Source organism: Gavialis gangeticus, unplaced genomic scaffold (genome assembly GCF_001723915.1).
Source record: "Gavialis gangeticus isolate Ggan-Ray unplaced genomic scaffold, GavGan_comp1, whole genome shotgun sequence".
Classification (NCBI taxonomy): Eukaryota; Metazoa; Chordata; order Crocodylia; family Gavialidae; genus Gavialis; species Gavialis gangeticus.
This window is the reverse complement of record NW_017729034.1, coordinates 46,577,467-46,585,905: the sequence shown is the minus strand read 5'-3', so window position 1 is coordinate 46,585,905 and position 8,439 is coordinate 46,577,467. Positions and strand designations below refer to the sequence as shown.

Here is an 8,439-nt window from a genome sequence, read left to right as displayed (position 1 = left end):
CATGGCTCCTCTGAGACCCGCTCCGGTGCAAAGCCAGACTAGCGAGCCTCAGGGATCTGGGCAAGGTCCTCACCCCCCCACAGCCCCAGGGATATCCCCCCCACCACTCTCCAACCGCCCTCACAACCTCCTGCCACCCCTCACCCCCCTGACACCCATGAAACACCCCCCACTTACCTTGGACAGTGCCGGGGGCAGCAGGAACACAAAAGAGATGCTCTGGCCAAAACCAGAGCGTCTCTTTTAGAGGACTGGCTTCAGGCACGGTCTTGAACTGTACCTTGCTCCGCTCTATTGCAGAGCAGTTTTTTTAGACCCCTGGATATCCAGGGCTCGCGGGGAACATTTTTTCATTCCCACACATGCCTGTTCCCCCGCCTCAAAAGTATTTGAGGCGGGGCAACAGGCATGTGCACGCTGGTCTGGATGCACCCTAAGAGTTTTATTAGAAATATAAGAGGATTTAGTCATAGAGTCCTAAAATAAATAATTTCATTTTCAATGAGAATCAAGAGTTTCATTAAAGCTTAAATCTTTTTTATAGTCCTGTTGTATATCCTTTAAAAAGCTTCTTTTCCCATCCTGCTTCATAAGATTTTTCTGTTCTTCCATCATACATTTATTTTTTTCCCAAAACTTCACTCATTCCTGCAAAGAATATTCTTTGTGTTATTAAATTATAAAATTATAAAACTAATGAAGTATATGTAATAAATTATACTGTGCTGCAGTGAGCTAGAGCTTTTGTTGTTGTTATGAGTGTTATACATATGATTTTGTACATATGATTACCCCAAACTTAACCAAAAATCGTTTTCATTGCCTAGTAAAATCAAACTGGGACTAATTCTAATGCTGTAGCCTTCTCTTTCCTCCCATTTCTTCTCCATTCTCTCCTGGTCTGTTATAGATTAATAAGGCAAGAGGAATGTTTCCAAAAATGTTTTGATTATTCCTAGTTAAAATATTTTGTATAAAGAGGAAGTTGCATATTAGCTATGTCAAAAAAACATTTATCCAGTAGGCACCTCTTTCTTGATCTAGAGCTCTCCATGGTATGTACTTTTGCACAGTGCCAACCAGTGGGCAGATACACCAGCAAATAACAGGAAAACAAAGCTCTGGATGATTGGTCATCTCAAATTCCATTTTTCTAGGAGCTGGCTTGATTAATACAGGGAAAATCCAAAGCATGAGCAAAAAAAAAAAAAAAAAAGAATAAGAAAAATGACCACAAAAGGCTTTTCCAACCCTCACCAAGCTGAGGAGATAACTTGTACCTAGGTAGCTACTATTAAAGTAGTTCCCTTGTTGCTTTTGTACTACCATTCTTAATCCACCATGTGTTAGGAGTGGAACTGGGCTTCTCGTTACAGTCTCACACAAATTGAATTAATGAGTATCTTATACCTTATTACAGTCACATGATATTAATGTTGAAATCTTTAGGCTAATATAGTGGCCATTGAAAAGATTTTTCTGATTGATATAACTCTGAGGGAACCAGAGTTTTCTGTTTTCTATACAACAGGGAATGTTATGACCTGAAAGTCTTTTCTTTTTTTTTTGCTACTGAATCAAAACAAAATCTTACATTTAAAATTTTTCTGCAAAACTTTTGGGAAACACGTTTTTCCAGGTCCATTGGAATGTTTTATTTCAATACCGGTATGTTTTTAATTAAAAGTATAATGTAGCTTTTGAAATATAAAGTAGTTTTAAAAAGAAAAAATGTTCTATTCCAAAATTTCAGTGAATTCTATAATGCTGAAGGCAGACATATTAAGTGGTGAATATCTACTTAAACACAACAAAGAATAAGTTTAATATATATATACATGAAATATAATGCATAATAAATTTGAGTATATTTTGACTTCCTCATTGTTGTTCCTTGGTAGACTTAAGCTTTATTGCACTTGGTATTGTTTTACTATATGCACTGACAATGTCTGACATGTTGCTGCTGTCAGAATGCAAATATTAATATAACATATTTAAATACATACATAAATGTTTAAAAGAATAGTTTTGCCCATGCCAGTCTGCAGTCAGTGATAATGAAGCTCATTGAAAATACAAATAGATATATTGACATATATACATAAATGGTGTATACATACATAATACATATTAACTGAGCATTATCAAAGACATATTGAAGGAGGTAAGAAAATGGCCCACAATGAAGAGTCAGTATGGGAATATTCCCTGTTTTGCCACTTATATATACATATGATTTTTAAACTTTCACACTACGATAGTGCATACCTTTGGAACCCATTTTTCATTTGTAATCCTAAAAAGAAAAACATAGGGAATGGAGCTATTTCCCCAGGTTTTAGACATCTTGTATTATTGTTTATGAAAACTGAAACATTTTGCAGTCAGCTTTAATTTGTATGCCTAGCACTTACCAAGGTAATCACCATCACTTTCACTGATGTTGGGAGAATGATAAAGGTCATGTTTTCATGATAATGAATAATTCCAAGCAGGATGTGCCTTTTATTGAACTCCCATTTTAAAGTTGATTCTTCAGCATACTGTGCTGAGGCCTAATTCTGGAAAATATTAAACATTTTTAAACTTCACTGTCTTCAATAGCAGGTGAAAATGATCAGTATATTTTAGGATTAGAGCTGTATACATTGCAATGCTATTTTTATGCAGCTATGTTCATATGACTTACAAAAAATTATTCAATGTTGAAAACAATTTCAATTCTGCTTTTCTTAAGACTATACTACAGATGTATGCTATGAGCAAGAAGTGTATTCCATGAAGTTTTTAAACAGGTGAACTTTACTACAACTCTATTTCTCAACAAAATGAAAGGTTGAGATTCAGACAGGTCCACTGAGGTCGTACAAGCAGCAAAGAGTTTGGCCAATACAGTTGCTTTAACCTGTCATTACTTTTACTTTGGGTGCCCTGCAAACATGACACTGAACACTGGTTTGTGAAACAAGCACTACTAATAGTAGAATAATTCTCTGTGTGGAGCATATTTAATTCATCTTACCTGTTCCCCTAAGCCTTACTACTAATGCCATCTTGTCTAGTTGATAGAGAAAACTGTGTTAAAAGATTGAAACTAAAGGAAAGAGAAATAACTCGTGCCTTGACATAAAACTAACAGTTTCTATATTTGTTTCATTTCACTCATTCCCCCATCAGGTTAAGAGCAATAACTTCAGATATCTTTGGAACTAGCTCCAAGATATCTTTGCTTAAAACAGTGAAAATTGTTGTTTGTAGGCTGGCACTACTTAATTGGGCGGTACACTAAAGCTTAATAAAATAGTCATCAAGAAACTCCTGAAGGCTTAGAAATCACAGATCAAAAAAGCTTTGAGAAATGCTCTAGAAAACTAATAAATAAGTAAATTCCTATGAATATTGATAAAGTATTCCTGATGTTATTTGCTGCAAATGAGCTCGATAGAAAACAGGTTTAAAAAAATAGAGTTTCTTTACAACAAATATAAGTTAAGTTATCGTGCAGGGCACCCTATGTTAATTGCTTTGCATATATTTAGGTACAATAGATCATCTGCATAGACAGAGGAGACAAAATTCTGGTGATTCCTAGATGTGAGGTTACTAGAGTTCTTCATGTCAATAGCAGAACAGCTCCTTTAGTAATATTGCTGCCAGTAGGGAGTGGGCAAGGAGGAGGATTGTGAGCTCCCAAAAAAGCTAGATTTCTCTTTTTTTCCCCCACCTTAAATTTTAGTGGATTATTTAAGGAGGAAGGTGCTACCTGATCTGTGGCCAGATTACTATTTGAGACCTGATTAAGACCCCTACCAGATGTGCAGGTAAAGGCATGATAGGATCTGATGCATGGTCCACACAATCACACCTCCTGCCAGTTACACATGCATGGCTGGTGGTACAGTTGTAGGATCGAGCATCAGATCCCAAAATTAACTATTGTTGATGTAGGGGGAGACCCTGATCATGATCCTGGGCTTCCCCTTAGCTGGTAAGTAGCAAGCTTCTATAGCTGGGAACCCCCCTTGTGGATACACCAATGGCCAGAAGCCCAATCAGCTGCAGGCTTTCAGCTGCAGGAGTTTTATTCCTTGCCCAAACAGCAACAATATGGATGCCTGTACACATGCATTTGGCACATAGCAATAAACTCCAGTGCAGTTCATGCCAGAGTTTATTGCTCTTCGGTGCAGCATTTAGATGAGCATCCAGGACCTCAGCACGTTCATAGATTCATAGATGTAGGGTTGGAACGGACCTTGTAGATCTTCTAGTCTGACCCCCTGCCCTAGGCAGGAGACAAAACTGGGCTCAAATGACCCCAGCCAGGTAAACGTTAAACCTCCTCTTAAAGACCCCCAGGGTAGGAACCATCACCACTTCCCTCGGAAGTTGGTTCCAGGTCCTAGCCACCCTGACTGTGAAGTAGTGCCTTCTAATGTCTAGTCTAAACCTACTCTCTAGCAACTTATGGCCATTATTCCTTGTTACTCCAGGAGGCGCTCAGAGGAACAAGGACTCTCCCAAACCCCGCTGGTCTCCCCTTGTAAGTTTATACGCAGCCACCAGGTCCCCCCTCAGCCTTCTCTTGCGAAGGCTGAACAAGTTAAGTTCCTGTAGCTTCTCCTCATAAGGTCTGCCCTGTTGTCCCTGGATCATGCGAGTGGCCCTCCTTTGGATCCTCTCAATGCTGTCCACATCCCTCCTGAAGTGCGGCACCCAGAACTGGATGCAGTACTGCAGCTGTGGCCTGACCACTGTTGCATAGAGGGGGAGGATCATCTCTTTGGCCCTGCTTGTGATGCATCTGTGGATGCAGGACAAGGTCCAGTTAGCCCTACTGACTGTGTTCTCGTATTGTCGGTCCGTGTTCATCTGGGAGTCTATAATGACTCCAAGATCTCTTTCTGCCACCGTGCTTTTGAGAAGGGACTTCCCCAGCCTATAGGTATGCTGCTGGTTCCTACTGCCCAAGTGCAGCACCCTGTGCTTGTCAGTATTGAATCCCACCCTATTTTCATTTGCCCACCCCTGTAAGCTGTCCAGGTCCTGCTGTAATCTGTCCTTCCCTTCTAGCATGCCCACCACACCCCAAATCTTGGTGTCATCTGTGAATTTAAACAGGCTGTTCTTCACCCCATCACTAATAAAGAAATTGAACAGAGCGGGCCCAACGACTGAGCCCTGAGGGACCCCACTGCCCACTTCCCTCCATGTTGAAAATGACCCATCCACCACCACTCTCTGAGTACAGCCTCTCAGCCAATTTGCAATCCATCTGACTGTGTAGGCATCAGTGCCACAGTCACCTAGCTTTTTAATGAGAATGGGATGGGAGACAGTGTCAAAGGCCTTCCTGAAGTCCAGAAAGACTACATCCACCATGACACCTGCGTCCAATGATTTTTTAACCTGATCATAAAAGGCAATCAGGTTGGTCTGACAGGACCTGCCCCTAATGAAACCATGCTGGTTGCCCTTGAGCATCATCCCTGCTGCTGGCCCATCACGGATGTGCTCCTTGATAATCTTCTCAAATTGCTTCCCCAGGACTGAAGTAAGACTAACGGGCCTATAGTTGCCCAGGTCCTTCCTCTTCCCTTTTTGCAAGATGGGGACCACATTGGCCCTCTTCCAGTCATCTGGCACCTGGCCAGAGCACCACAAGTGCTCATGAAGCCATGCAAGGGGCCCCGTAATAACCTGAGTCCGACCTGAATCTTGGTATGGGAGTCCCAGTCCCTGCACAAGAAAATAAAGGTGAAGAAATTGTTAAAGAGGTTTGCTTTCTCCTTTGGTGCGACTACCAGATTGCCAAGTATATCCTGCAGGGGTCCCACATTACAAGGGGCCTTCTTCATTCTCTCTATATTTAAAAAAGGACTTTTTGTTATCCTTGATGCTAGCCCTAGTTCCATATCTGCCTTAGCTTTCCCTACAGTAGCCCTGGCTGGCAGTGGGACCAAGTGATCAGCCTGCCAGTCTAGAACTGCTCTATCCCAATTCAACATGCTATGGAGAGACTGGATGGGGCACAAAGGTGATACAATGTGGGGCTAACCAGCATGCAGGTTCTGCACTGTAGTACCCTCATGCCCCAGCCAGCCCAGGTTACTGTCTATACATGCATTTCAGCACATTAAATAATTCCACCATAGGACAGAACATGCCCCTAAGAGTACTGTCCTACTGTGGAGTTAAGTAATTTAATGCGACTTAAAAGGGGAACACATGTAGGTGGTAATGCTTTACAGTGGAGCTAATTAGTCAACTTTGCACAGAAGCGCATGTGTAGATGCACCCCCTATGTAGGTAATGTTACTTGAACTGTTTAAATCACTTATTCAATGAAACAATATTTTCAAGGCAGAAGACATTTTTATACTGTGCAAAGTAGATCAGGAGAATTTTCCTAAATCCAACATCAAGAAAATAATTGCTGGAGGACTTGTAAGCCGAAGAAGTCTAGTTATTACTTTCATCTTTTAGCTGGAAAACTCAGGTCATATATCCTGTTTATTCATCTCAATTCTAATAAATTATCAGATAGATATTAACCATTAGTTTGATATATTTAAGATATCCAGCATGAATGCATGCTTCATTAATCATCCTCATAAGGTCTGCATGAGGATCCTATTTTGCTATCGAAAGTCAGCCTTTCTTAAATTTCAAGTGAATAGGTGATATTATTATTATTATTATTATTATTATTATTAGGTTTAAGAATATATCTTAAAAGTTTGAAGCATTCCTCTTTTTACTAACAGGACATAATAAACCCACCATTTTATTTAATATAAATAGGGTAAAAGTGTTTGAGTAGCTAGTTCTGAAATAAAACTTGCAGTGTCAGATTCAGATCCAAGGGATGCCAAAGGCAAGGTATTCCAGGGCTCCCTAGAGGCTGCCTGAAAAGATCAATAGTAAAGCTCAAGACCAAGAACAGAGTTTACTGTAGCATGGTGACAAAGACTGCGAGTCCATGATCCAGATGCTCTGAGCTTAAATTCATAATTTCAAATAGGACAAAGTGTTTTTGAAATTTATTTTCATTTTTCTCTGAAGTCGTTCTTAGTATCTGCCTCAGATATTCGTTCTCTGAGTCTTGAGATTTGTACTGCTGTGAGTCTGATGTGTTGAGTCTCTTAAATTCATTTCTCATATGTAGTCATTAGGCACTTCCTGTACAATTGTCAGATTGCTGCCCTGCAAGCAACTCATCTTGTAGGAGAAAATGCTGTAGTCTATCTTCTGATGTTGAGATAGGTTCTAGACACTCTTACTGCACTATTTCCTTGAAGAGTTTGAAGGTTAATTCCACTCCTTGGTAAATATCTGAAGACTTAAGAGGTCTAATTAAAATTTGATCATTAGTTGGTGTTTATCAGAATAACTCCATTGATTTGTAAAACAGAGACTGGAGAAGCAAACTCTTAATACAAATCTTGTAGTGAATATATTATTTTAAACTTCTCTGTCTGATTTTCCTGATAAATACTGGGTTCAGTTGTCAGTTTGTCAATCTGTATGAGTTTCATAAGTATAACTGTTCCTTTCAAAGCTTTGGCAAACAGAGTGCATATGTAAAATAACAAACCAGATGTAATTTTCTGTTAAATGTATCTGGTGAATAGAAACCATCAAACCCAATACTTGCATTTAATACCATTTTACTCCTTTCTCCAGTAAACAGAGCATTATCATTTTTTTTCTCAACAAGGGCTACTCACAGCAAATATAGAGGGGATACTGAAAGTTTTGTAAACAGAGAATAAAGTGGTTTGCAAGAACAAATTAGGTCAGTGTTCATGATATACAGAATTGTGTAAAATTAAGTGTCCATAGAATTAGCTGTTGAGGTGTACTCCTTCCTGTATGCTACACATGCAGATTGAACTTGCAAGTATATGCACAATGTGTTTCTGCACTGAAACAGTATCTGGTATCTTGTATTTATTATAATTTTTCAACCAACATATGAGAAATCATTAAATATGCTATTGTAATCCAAGGTGATCCCAGCAATCTCTCTCCCTCTACTGCATGACTGGGTCACATCTACTGGTAGTTGAATCTACCACATCCTTGGCTAAAAGTGTTAACTCTTTTGGGTGATATGGTAGATGTTCATACTCTTAGGGCGTGTCCACACAAGTGCGCACGTACCTCTTGCTCCACCTCAAACCCCTTTGAGGTGGGGCAGCAGGCACATGCGAGAATGAAAAAATGTTGCAAGTTACAGTGCGGGGAGAAAATTAGACCCCTGAATATCCAGGGGTCTAGAAAAATCAAAGTTTAAAAAAGCAAAGCAGGGCACAGTCCCGGATCGTGCCCTGAGGCAACCAGAGGCTGGGTTCTCAATGGAAACACTCTGGCTGCCAGAGTATCTTTATGATTGGCCACTCGCCCGGCTGCTGAAACATGTGGCCAGCCAGG

General features: G+C 40.0%; 1 protein-coding gene across 1 annotated transcript in view; it reads left to right on the top strand.

Annotated features, from left to right (window-relative positions):
- The window catches only part of CHRM3 (cholinergic receptor muscarinic 3), a 341,501-nt gene that overhangs the window by 31,363 nt on the left and 301,699 nt on the right, over positions 1-8,439 (top strand). The gene's annotated exons all lie outside the window — the stretch shown is intronic.